Genomic DNA, 12,212 nt, shown 5'->3' with positions numbered 1-12,212 from the left:
AACTATTCTTTAAACTATTTATAGATTTAGATCATTACCTTTAAGCTACAAGTAAGTTCTATGATCTAGAAAAAAATTTAGGAGATTGTTCTCAATGAAAACACAAACTGTCTAAAACCTTGTATTTTCTGCAGCTGAATATTTTATTGCAATAAAAATTAATAGAATACAGCAACTATTGCAATAGAAAAGTTTTAACTGCTGTCATGAAGGGATAACTCCGTCGTCATTGCAATAAAAAAATTTTACTTTCTGTTTAGGGATGACTTTATTAAAAACTGAGATTAGCAGTTTCAGTTTTTAATGGTTTTTACTGTTATTATTTCTGGCAAACAAGCAAAACGAACCAATAAAATATCCAAAACAGTATAGAGTTATGAATGTACTTTTGCAGAGGTCTCTGAATGTACCTTCTATTTTATTTTTATTAAGCGTACCTCATCTTTTTAATGCTTTTAACAATTATCTAAAAATCTAATGAAGCCCGCTAGCAACATCCACAACAGGGAGTCTTCAAAGTAAACATACTTTGAAAACTCTAAACAAGTGCTTGCTATTTTATTAGGTATTTGCATGTTTATATTATCATCAACAGATCTTAGACTGAGACAGCTAGTGTCTTGTGTTGGGTAAGATCTGCTAAATTTCTTTTTAGTATATAGAACTTAGCCTATAGTCATGTGGTACAAGATTAAAAGATTAATTAGGGATTTTGTGGGTAGTTAGGCACATGCTAGCATGCATAATTTTGTGTAGATCTTTTAGTAAACTGAAGATCTGCAATTCGTGCTGAACGTTTGAAAAGGCAATTCAACGTTCAGCGCCTTGTACTTGGCAATCAGGTTTAAGATTGTATAAATAAGTGAAATATTGGAAAAAAAAACAAAGAGTCAACCACCAACTTAGCTCCAAATACTGCAACATAATAAAAACATTGTTACGCTGATTAATCACATCCATGATAAACAAAATGACTTCTACAAACAAAATCTGGAATGATACAAATAATAGATGGTAAAGACCGGCAATGTCTTGACTATCATGATGGAATTTGTTGAGTACCGATACAGCCAAATGACATATTACAAGTACAGTAGCAAGGAAACAAATTACAAACTAAAAATAATTTTTTGCCAGTTCCTCTGATGACGGTTAAAAAACTGCAACTCCGTGCTGCAAGTTGGCATTAGAGAGTTTCACTTTGACCGTCATTTTGCTATTGCAACCAAAAGGGTTCCTTTGCATGGTCCTTTATTTTGAGATGCCTGGTTCAGTAAGCCCTCAAGTCTATCGACTCGCTTCGCTAACTTTGTTACCTTTTGAATCATCGAGTTTTAGTTTTAAAGAGAAAAGAATAATTGCTGATCATCTGCAGACAAGTAAAAACCTTCATTGCAATCTCTCTTGTGGTTGGCCTTTTGGCAATAGCTTCTTCTAATTATTTTGAGTCTTCAGTTAAATCATCTACAGATATCATGAGCTATAGCAGCAGCTTTGACTCAAGTGACTTGAACCAGTATTTCCATTTATGAGAGGCACGGTAAAGCAAATAGTCATGCAAACAGTTTTAGAAGATGGGTTTGTGCCAGTTTCAGAAGCTTCTTGCAATTCAGAACACGCTGGAAGACGGCTATGTCTCAAGTCTGCTACGTTCAGGTGCAGCTTTTGAGTCATATTTAGCTTTATCGGCCATTAAGGAGTACAGAATATCTGCAATTATACTGAAAGAATAGCTGTCACTACATAGGGGGTATGCGATAAACAGTCGGTGAAGCCTATCCATATATATAAAATTGGAGTTGTCTTCTACATGATCATTTCAAGGTCAGCAATCGGGACCTTTATTGCTTTATTGAAGGAAAAATGACCTGAAAATAGATCTCACACAAACATTTTAGCAATCTCTTAATGCTTTTACCTTAAAGCAAGCGTTTGATTAACGCAACCTAAAAACATTAGCAATTTTCTAAAGATCTCGGGGGTTTTGCAAAAATCAAAAAGATCTCTTGTTTCGCTGTTCAAAAAAGGATTTTTTGCCTTTAATAATAATCAACTTTAAAATTATAATGATTTATGATCATTCAATTGGTTCCCTGAAAATGCATTTAAATTCAGATGCTATGACCAATATTGATGTTCGCCAAACTTGCGATTACTGTAATTAAATGACTTTTAGAAGGCCAGTTTTACAAGCTTTTGCATCTAGAAAGTGGCACTGAAAGAATTGTTTTACTAATTATAAATAAGAAAACTGGTTCATATTTTGCCTTGGCTGTGGTTATGGTTGTGGCAGAAGATTAATGAGTCAGAGATCTGACCAATTAGCAGTGAATATTTGCATGCATGCATGGCAATGCAGGCGATTATTAATTGCATCAACAATGCCTGCAGTCTAAAATCCAAGTAAATGCTAGCAGTATGGCAGTAAATATCTATCATTTTCAATCAGATAGTCCCGTAGTTGGGTGTTACACACGCACACACACACACACACATGCATGCACACACACGTACACCTGCACACACGCACACACCCACAAAAACGCACACACGCACACACATGCACACGCGCACACACGCACACACAGATGCACACGCGCACACGAACACACGCACACACATGCACGCACACACACCACTACACACACCACACCGCACACACCACACGCACACCACACGCATACAGCACTTACACCGCACTTACATTGCACACACACTGCACACACACCGCACACACACACACACACACCGCACACACGCACACACACCGCGCACACAATTGGTGGTTTTGGATTGGGTACACATGAAGCTTTCCAATTCTTGTTGCATAGCCTATGCACACTTTAGAAAGTATGTCTAAAGAAAGTCATTTCTAGTCTGAACGTAGTGGAAGGCTTGATATTAGAATGGTTTTTTGACCATTGGCTCCGAGCCTGGTAAATCATGACAAACATGCCATGGAGCATAGAGAAATGCACACTAAAGCTAATCTCTTGTTAATTTATCTTGTTTCCAAAAGATATCAAGTCTCGATTTATATTTTATCAGCTATGATTGGTCATAGCTCAAGTGGAATTTATTCATCACTAGCTGTGCTACCCGGCATTGCCCGATTATTAAAAATTGGCTTATAAATAATGAGAAGTAATGAGAGTTGCCTGCCACTTGTTATTAGCTTGGCAGAATGACAATGGAAAATTTTAGTATGCTAACTAATAAAAATCACTTACTTACGCAATCACCCTGCGTGGTGTATGTGCTCCCATATAGGGACTTATATTGCCAAGCTAACAACTCAATTTCTGTGGCCTAATGGGTAGGGCGTCGTACTAACCATTGGTAGGGTCTGAGATTAAATCTTCTTTGGTACGGGTTCTTTATTCCAAAAATTTAAAAGCTATAGCCAGAATGCAGCCAGACATATAACATACGTAAAAAATGCATAGATTTATTCCAAAAATTTAATAGCTATAGCTGGAATGCAGACAGACATACGACATACAGACATAAAATATACTTTCAAAAATATATATATAGATTATTAGCTTAACAAAACTAAAAATCGATCAAGCTGAACGATTAGACAAAAACAAGTTTTCTAATGACAGAAATTTCAATGACACGCATGAAAGGAGGTATGTCAATGATGTGTCTTGAAGCTGGCCTATAATTTCACTCATACGAGTATGTCTGGCATGTGAATCTATTCATCTACTCACTAGCGGAACAAACATTGACCGCACAGTGACATTTAAAAGTAGCTTTACACTCCCCAAATCAAGAGGCCTTTGTAAAGTTTGTCAACTGACATGGCTGCCTGTTGGATATTGGTAAGTATAGATATATCTTCCAAGTTCTTATTCTTGTAAACAGACAAGTAGTAAATATCTGTAAACTGGTAGTTATCAACTTGTATACAATGCATTGCTGTTATTGTTGATATGACTAATGCTGCCGCAGGTAGGCTCTTTGATGCATTGTTTACTTGTTATAATATATATTTATTTAGTTTTATTAGTTAATAGCTTACAAAAATATTAGCAAATATGCAAAGCAACCCTGTGTATTGCTTTACATATAATATTTACAGATAGCTCTATATAACATTTGCAAATAGCTAAATTTGACAATTTCAGATAACTCTATGTAACATTTACAGATTGCTCTAGGTAACATTTACAGATAGTTCTATGTGGCATTTACAGATGGCTTTATATAACATTTACAAATGGCTTCATCTAGAACTTACATATTGTTCTATGTAACATTTACAAATAGCTCTATGTGGCATCGAAGTTATCAATGTCAGAGGAGAAATGAAATATGTTGATTTGTCCCATTCTCTCAACTCACAGTCTCACCGCTGGCCAACGAGTAAGTGTTCTTTTTTTGTAGTAGTATGTAAATAGGTCAAACACCCACCCACATCTGAAATGCGTTTAGAGCCTTGACCACGTAAACTGGTTAGAATTTTATGATAACCTACTTATGAGGTAGGTTTGAGGAGTAAATAACTAATCGAGAGTGAGTGATCGTGAGGAGGGCCAAAGGAGTGAAGGAGAAAACGCTAGACTGGAAATTAATAAATTCTAAAGGAGAGTAGACAGAAAGGCGTGAAGAGTAAAATATAAGTAAAGAGTGAAGAGGCAGTGTGGGCAGGGGAGAGCAGTGCATGCTGGAGGGTAACTGTTTACAATCTGGTTCGTCACTAATTCTTGTCTGTGGTTTTGCATAGGATGCGATTTGGAAAGATTAAGGTGCATACTAGCCTGTCTCATTTTTAAAGGTAAGAGGTTTGTTGTAAATCCAAAAAAGGTGGTAAAATCACAATTGTTTATGTAGAGAAGAGTCTAAGCGAATTGATTAGTTCGTATAAGGAGTTGTTCTCTCTTCATTATTTCGTTTCCTGCGCAGACAAAGCGTTTGAGCTGAAAGTCGTGGCCAATGAAAGCCTGCCTGGTGGAGGCTGGTATGCAAGCAATGATATATCTTTGAGTGAACACACAAGTACACATCTGCATGCCCCTGTACACTTTGCTATGCGGGATGGAATCTATTACGCTTCAACTATACCTGTTGAGCGGTGAGTACTTTGCTTTGGCTGTTGCCTTCCTTCATTGACCGGCTTACATAAAGTTACTGCTTACTAAAGTTACTGCTTACATAAAGTTACTAGCTTACAGGGCGACCACGTAACTGATGTATAGTATTTTTTAGAATAAATATTTTCAAGTGTGTGTATTGTATAAGAGGGACGAGCAGAACATCAGGAATTCATTTCTAAAAGTAACCAGTAGATGATTTGCTGTCCAACTTCTCTTGGTCTGACACACTTTACCTTTTGACACTCATTCAAAAAACAATCTAAAGTTGCTCTCTTTTTTGTGGCTGCCTCACACAAACAGTGGCTTGAGCTTAGTATTTATCCAGTACCGAGGGAGGATTATGGGAGTGACGGCAAACTGGGTTAATTTTTATCACCGCCATCGCTGTAGCTTGACACGGTAAAGAAAAGTGACAAGTGGTAGCAGGTGTAGCAACAATAATGACAAGTGGTAGCAGGTTTAGCAACTATAGTGACAAGTGGTAGCGGGTGTTGCAACTATGGCTCTTACAACTATTGACAATCATGAAAAGAAACTAGACACTATATCACAACTGCAAACATTCTTATGCAGCATGTTGATATTCTGTAGCACTATGCCACTGTGTGACTTCCTGCAGCATTATTTTACGCTAAAGTGCTTATGAATAAGAACAAAACAGCAAATTTATGTAAAATAGACTATCCTAAGAAGGATCAAAGTGCGAAAGGGCCGGTGACTTACATGAGGTAGGAAGGGTCCCAGGAATATGTAGTTTCAAAAATCTCACTTTGTCATTGTGTCTGTCTGTGTGTCTGCGTAAATGCTATGCGTTTTCACAGGTTTTGGCCGGCTTTCAAAATCTCATTCATGCTTCATGTCTTTCACCAGGTCGCAAAAAAAATGGTTTTGAAACTCCATCCGGTTCCCAGAACCAGCCTCTTAAACATCTAAACAACAAGTAAAGATAAACAGCCCTCTTTAACGATAAGAGATAAAGAGGTCTGTCTCATTCGAAATAAAATAAATCCTGGCCATAACCAAGCTTAGTGCTAGTTATATAATAATGAGCAATACATCTATCAATTGGTTAGTCAACTTTGAACTTCAAATTCATCCTCAATTCAGACTTCTGTTTGTGGAGACGCTGCAACCAACTTTTAACTGATTTCCAAAGCTTATCCCTGGCTTAACTTTGCCCCATTAATCATTTCACTTGTCATTTATGACTAGAAGATTTGTAATGATAGGCGAATATTGCCAAGTGTTTAACAGTTCCTCCGCGCTGACAAATGAAATTGCATTTAAAGGAATGGGAAATAGATGACAAGCCCTGTAGGCTTGAATCACTTGTCTTTGCATGTTTGCACCAGGCTTATTGATGTACGTGTACAAGTATATGCATATTGTTTAGTTTTTCACTCCTTTGTTGTCTGTTGTTTTTTGACATAAGTATTCATTTCATATACACGTTTACGCATATGTACATATATGCACATATATGCACATATACACATATGGTATGTACACATGCACATATATACACATATACATATAGACCTGTGTGCATATTTACCCACATGCATATAATATGCTCATCTATACACATGTACATATATACACATATCTACACATATACACAGATATACATATCTACACATATACACAGATATACATATCTATGCATATACACATATCTACATATTTCCACATATCTACACATATGCACATATACACATATATACACATGTACACATATACACTTGTACATTTATACACATATACACTTATACACTTATATACTTACTAGCGGAATGTTTAGCGTTGCGCAGGTTTTAAAAATCAGCTTATAAACAATGTGAGGTATTTTAGTAGTTGCCTGCCACTTGCGATCAGCCTGGCACAGTGCCAATAAATAATTTAAGTAATCTTACTAATAAGAGCTAACTACTTGCTCTCACGATTGAGCAAGCATAAACTTACGTTACCCGCCCTCTATGACGTTGAGTCGTAACGGAGAGCGGTAGCGTTTTGCTCCCATATAACGACATATATACTGCCTAATGAATCCATTATGCTCGTGCGGCTTAATAGGTAAGAGAAATCTGTACCACACAATTTAGAAATCATTATCGAGATGGATTTTTAGACCAGCCAATGACAATGAAAAAATATGCTAATATCAAATAAGAGGATATTGTATTTTGGCTTTACGTTTACCTGCTATAATTGAATGTGTGCTGTTCAGGCTTGTTGGACCAGTCAGCCTTATCAACCTGGCAAATAAGGCAGCAGTCAATAGAGACTATTTGGTGACGAGTAGTGACATCTTTGAATGGGAGAAAACATATGGACAAATACCTAAGGGAGCCATAGTAAGTTTGTTAAAGAAACGCAATAGTGAAGAGTTGTCTCCTCTTTTTGTGCAGTTAAACAACTTCCTAAGAATCTTGCGTATACATTCCTTGTGTTAGGATATTTATAAATTGCTTAATGATTTGCAGGTCTTATTTGATTTCAACTGGGCACAATACTGGGACAGCTATGAAGATGTGTTTGGATCAGACAGTACCAATACTACCACATTTCATTTCCCTGGTGTAGGAATGGATGCTGCCTAAATATTAGCTGAGAGAGACGTGTACGGTACGTTCCCATTTTCCAATAACAGTAAAGTAGCAGGGCAAAGATAAATATAGTGAATTCCTAGTAAAATTTTGGCTGTATACGCTTGCTAACTCTCTTGAGAGATTCTAAGACAACAGAGAGGCTATTGGTTACTAAATTAGTAGAACACCAATCAGCTAAATTAAGAACTTTTCACATCTCTCTGACTTTGGGTTTCTATTTTGCATTTCGTTGTAGTGCTTATAATTACTGTTCTACCTGCAGACGCTTAATTCATGTAGATTCAAGCTCAAAGTTTGTAACATCTTAGGAGGATGACAGTCGTGTGTGTCATGAGAGATCGCCACGTGTAATAACTATGCGCACAATTAATCTAGAATATGAAAAAGTGGTCGAGTGGTGCAGATGGTAGCGCATTTAGCAGAGAATCCACAAATGTGAGTTTGATTCCTGACTTGTTAGACTTGCGTTTCGGCAGCTGCCATAAGCCTAGTCCAGCTGCTGTTGCTAAAGCAGTTGTGTAAAAATTTAAACATATAATGCATCCGTGCAATCACATAAACGTATACGACAGTGTAGTGATAGTTTGAAATTGATTCTGTAGCGGTTAGTCTTCTGGACTGTCAAACAGCAGATTAGTAGTTCGATCTTCAATATGGGGCATCTAGATGGGCACCCGATCTCACATTGCTCCTGGGCCGCAAGATCCATTAGTCATGCCTACCCATAATCCTGCTACTCAGGTTTTTCATGAGAGTTTTCTGAAGCTTCCCGTTGCCGGAAAAATACATACGATATACACTCAATAAAATTGTTTTTGCATATACATACATGAATGTGAAAAGAATTCCACAATTTTCTTGATTAGTATTTCAGTTGTACTTGCTCTGTTTAGGGGTGGGAATAGACACGCCCTCTCTAGATTTTGGTCCGTCGCTAGACTATCCTGTTCATTCATTTTTGTTGGACAAGAATATTTACTTTCTGGAGAACGTTGCAGACATGTCTTCTCTTCCAGCTGGTGGTAAAGGTTGGTATTTATTTGATTCACCAAATTTGGTATGTGTACCGTATTTCTATGATTTCTTGCAATGCGTGCTAATTTTAAAAACGGTAATAGCTATGAGACAGCAATATTTACAATACTTGTTCAAACATTTGTTTTTGAACTGTACATTTTTTTAGATGTCTGGTGACAAATAATCTGAAAAGAAAAAACTATGTATTCATACAAGAAGAATAAAGTTACAGCGAAAAACCTATTACTTACCAACATCATCATCCATTTGATGTGACTGCTTTCTTTGTTTCATGGTACATGTAACGTACACCCAGTGTGACAGGCTATTCAAGGCTGAAGGGCCTGCCCAGCAACCTCCATATTCCAAAATGACATTGATGTCACTTACTTATATTTTTTCAATGAATCCGTGCTTGTTGCGAAAGCCAAAACAACTTTTTCTCAAAATGAAGGTTAAAAGTTTGAGCAGCATTTTTTAAAACCTTTGCTTAATTTCGGTTTAAAAAAATCTGGTGATTGATTCGCTTGACTAACTTGTAATATATTTACTATTCATAAGCTAGTCGTTCATAGCAGCGCTGACCATTAAAGGCTGTCATCAGCTGATTACTTCTTAATCTAAACAAAAGTTATTTTCTCTTATGGAGCTCAGTTTGTACATAATTATTATATTAAACATTCATAGCCACAAAATTACAAATTGTTTAACTAAACAAATTTAACCAAAATAATTTGTCATTTTGAAAATTTTTTTCACATTTTCCGTGTTATAGGGGTGACTCTGGTGGTTGGTGCAATGAAAATAGATGGTGGCACTGGTGGACCTGTTCGTCTCATCGCTATGTTTGATGATGCCGCGTCTTCAGCCAACACCCTTTCTGTCAGCCTTTTGATAATTCTTGCTTGTCTGTTCTCTTTAACTTTTGCTTGGTAACTCAATTGTATAAAACAGACCAACATTTTATTTTGCTAGTTACAGTAAATAGTGACTTACCCTAACTAACCTTCTGATAGAGGCTGAACTATTGAAATAAATTGCTTTTGATAGACTCTTCAGTTTAGTAACTCACGTTTTGGTTAAATTCCCACTCTTTACTTTTATACTCAATTGAAGTTTTGATAAACTATGCATAATAGAGTTAGTGCTTTACCTGTCCATCTGTTTGCTATTAAACTTGTTTTACTCTCATTGACTGTCAGTTTCAAGCCTGCAGTCTTTCATCTCATCAAAAAGCTAGCTTTGGCTGGAAATTGTAGCAAACACAATTATCAATGATGCAAATGAGCTTTTATGCAACATTAGTAAAGTATTGGTATAAAAAAATGGTTTCAAATTTGAGAATGAATTAAAAATTAAAAGTGCCAACAAATTACAAAGGACACTGGCTATAATATCATCGCAGGTTAATTGCAAGCAATAGATATCAACTGGTAGAGACATTTCTCGGCTTCTCAATAGATATTTATTAAAAGATCTTTGACAAGGTAGAAGTGAATTAGCAAATTTATTGCATCCAAAAGGTTAATTATTGCTTCAACGGAAAAAGAGAGCAAAATATGTATAGGCAACATTCGCTTCGTCGGTCAAAATTTATCGCTCAAAAATTTAGCCAGCCATTTGAAAAATACACTGCCAGCCTTTATACGAGCGCCACTTTCAATTGACCATCATTATTAAGGGTTGAAAAATAGAGCGCCATGGCATTCCATCAAAGTTTTTACGGTGAATTGGAGTTGTGCAACCTGAGCCACTTCATGAGGAGTCGTCTTCCTTTTGCCATCTTGTTATTTGATTGTTATTAGTTGCATAACATACTTATTGGTTTCCTAGAGCACAGCACAAAAATCTATTTTCACATCTTTTAGTGAGTCTTGGACTTGGTTGTCTGCTTTTCGCAGTTTTTTCTTCTGCTAGAAACATAACATGCATTTTCCAGTTCAGGTTTTCGACTATATCTAAGTGGTAAAATCGCTGGCTTTGAAATTTTATAGTTTTGGGAAACCTGACAAGCACCTGCTAATGCTTTCATCATATTGGTCTTATGGTCATAGATTTGCCCTTACTTTAACCTTTATAATCTGAATGCTGATTGGGTGCCTTGCTAACATTCTCTTAGACAGTGCAATCATGCTACTAGCCTGCAGTCAAATTCTCCTATCATTGTTTTTAAGGTCTAATTTTTTGGTCTCGTGAGCAGGAATCTTCCGGCCAGGCTATTAAAAAACGATTTATAAACAGTGTCAGTCAATGCAGTTACCATTGGCTAATTTGAGTTAGCTAGTATCCATATTGCTAAACTTACTAATAAGAACCGTGAGAGAAAGCCTTAGCGATGTTGCATGTAACACAGAGCCGCTAGGCATATTTTTACTTTAGATTATGACTCATATCACCCAATGAGTTCATTGCATTCTGTGTAGCTTAATGGGTTAGTTAAATGCCTTGTGAGCGGAAGGTTTTGTGATCAAATCTTCTGCAATACGGATGTTTTATTGCTAGATTTTAACCACTATAGCTTGACAAACACCCAAGGATGATGACGACAGGCAATGAGAAAACTTGATATTTGTACCTATAAATTATTACAGTTAATATTTTCAGCTTATACTAAACTGAATAATCTTTCATGATTATATACTAACTCACCAGACTCTGTGTAGAACCACAAAAAAACATGCTGAAGTTTGTGCTGCGCAATGAGAGGAAATCAGAAATATCCATGTTATCTAGGGGTTAAAATCTTATTCCTACAATTTTGTGTTATCCTTGTTATCATTGCAACGGTATGTTATCATTGCAATGGCACTCTATGCACATACATATGTTAATTGTACAGAAAAATGTTTTCAGTGAACATCAGTTCTGTACATTAACATAACATTTCCATGTTAACATGTTATTCTCACTTCAACATTTTATAGTGACAGCAATATGTTTTTGATTTTAAAATACATATAATAATCTGATATCAGCATGTTATTCTGATTATATGATGTTATCCCTATATTAGCTAGCATGTTATCTTGACTTGAGCTGTTATCTTGACTTGAGCTGTTAGCTTGACTTGAGCTGTTAGATTGATTATATCATGTTATCCATATATTAGCCAGCATGTTACTTTGACTTAAGCGTGTTATCTTGATACTAGTATGCCATCTGGATATCAAAATTTTACTGGCATGTTAGTCTTACAAAGCCATGCTATCTTTATGTAAGGATGCATGTATTATGCGGATATATAAGAATAATGTGATATGCCTACCTACTGCAGCATATCTACCTTACAACAGTGTTATATCCTTAATTTGGGATGTTACACTTATTTGAACATGTTACATTTAAATTAACATGTTATTCTTACATTTACATGTGAATATATATAAGAAACTAATCTTCTAGTTCTGTCTGTTGTTTCAAAGCTATTCCTGGAGGTTTATATCAGCTCTTAGTGAGCCTACAAAGGAATATGACTATAGTT

General features: G+C 36.2%; 1 pseudogene; it reads left to right on the top strand.

The window, feature by feature from the left end:
* Positions 1–3,796: 3,796 nt before the first annotated feature.
* Positions 3,797–10,105, top strand: LOC137396153 (isatin hydrolase-like; annotated as a pseudogene).
* The last annotated feature ends 2,107 nt before the right edge of the window (positions 10,106–12,212 follow it).

Source organism: Watersipora subatra, chromosome 5 (genome assembly GCF_963576615.1).
Source record: "Watersipora subatra chromosome 5, tzWatSuba1.1, whole genome shotgun sequence".
Classification (NCBI taxonomy): Eukaryota; Metazoa; Bryozoa; class Gymnolaemata; order Cheilostomatida; family Watersiporidae; genus Watersipora; species Watersipora subatra.
This window is presented reverse-complemented; position numbering and strand designations above follow the sequence as displayed.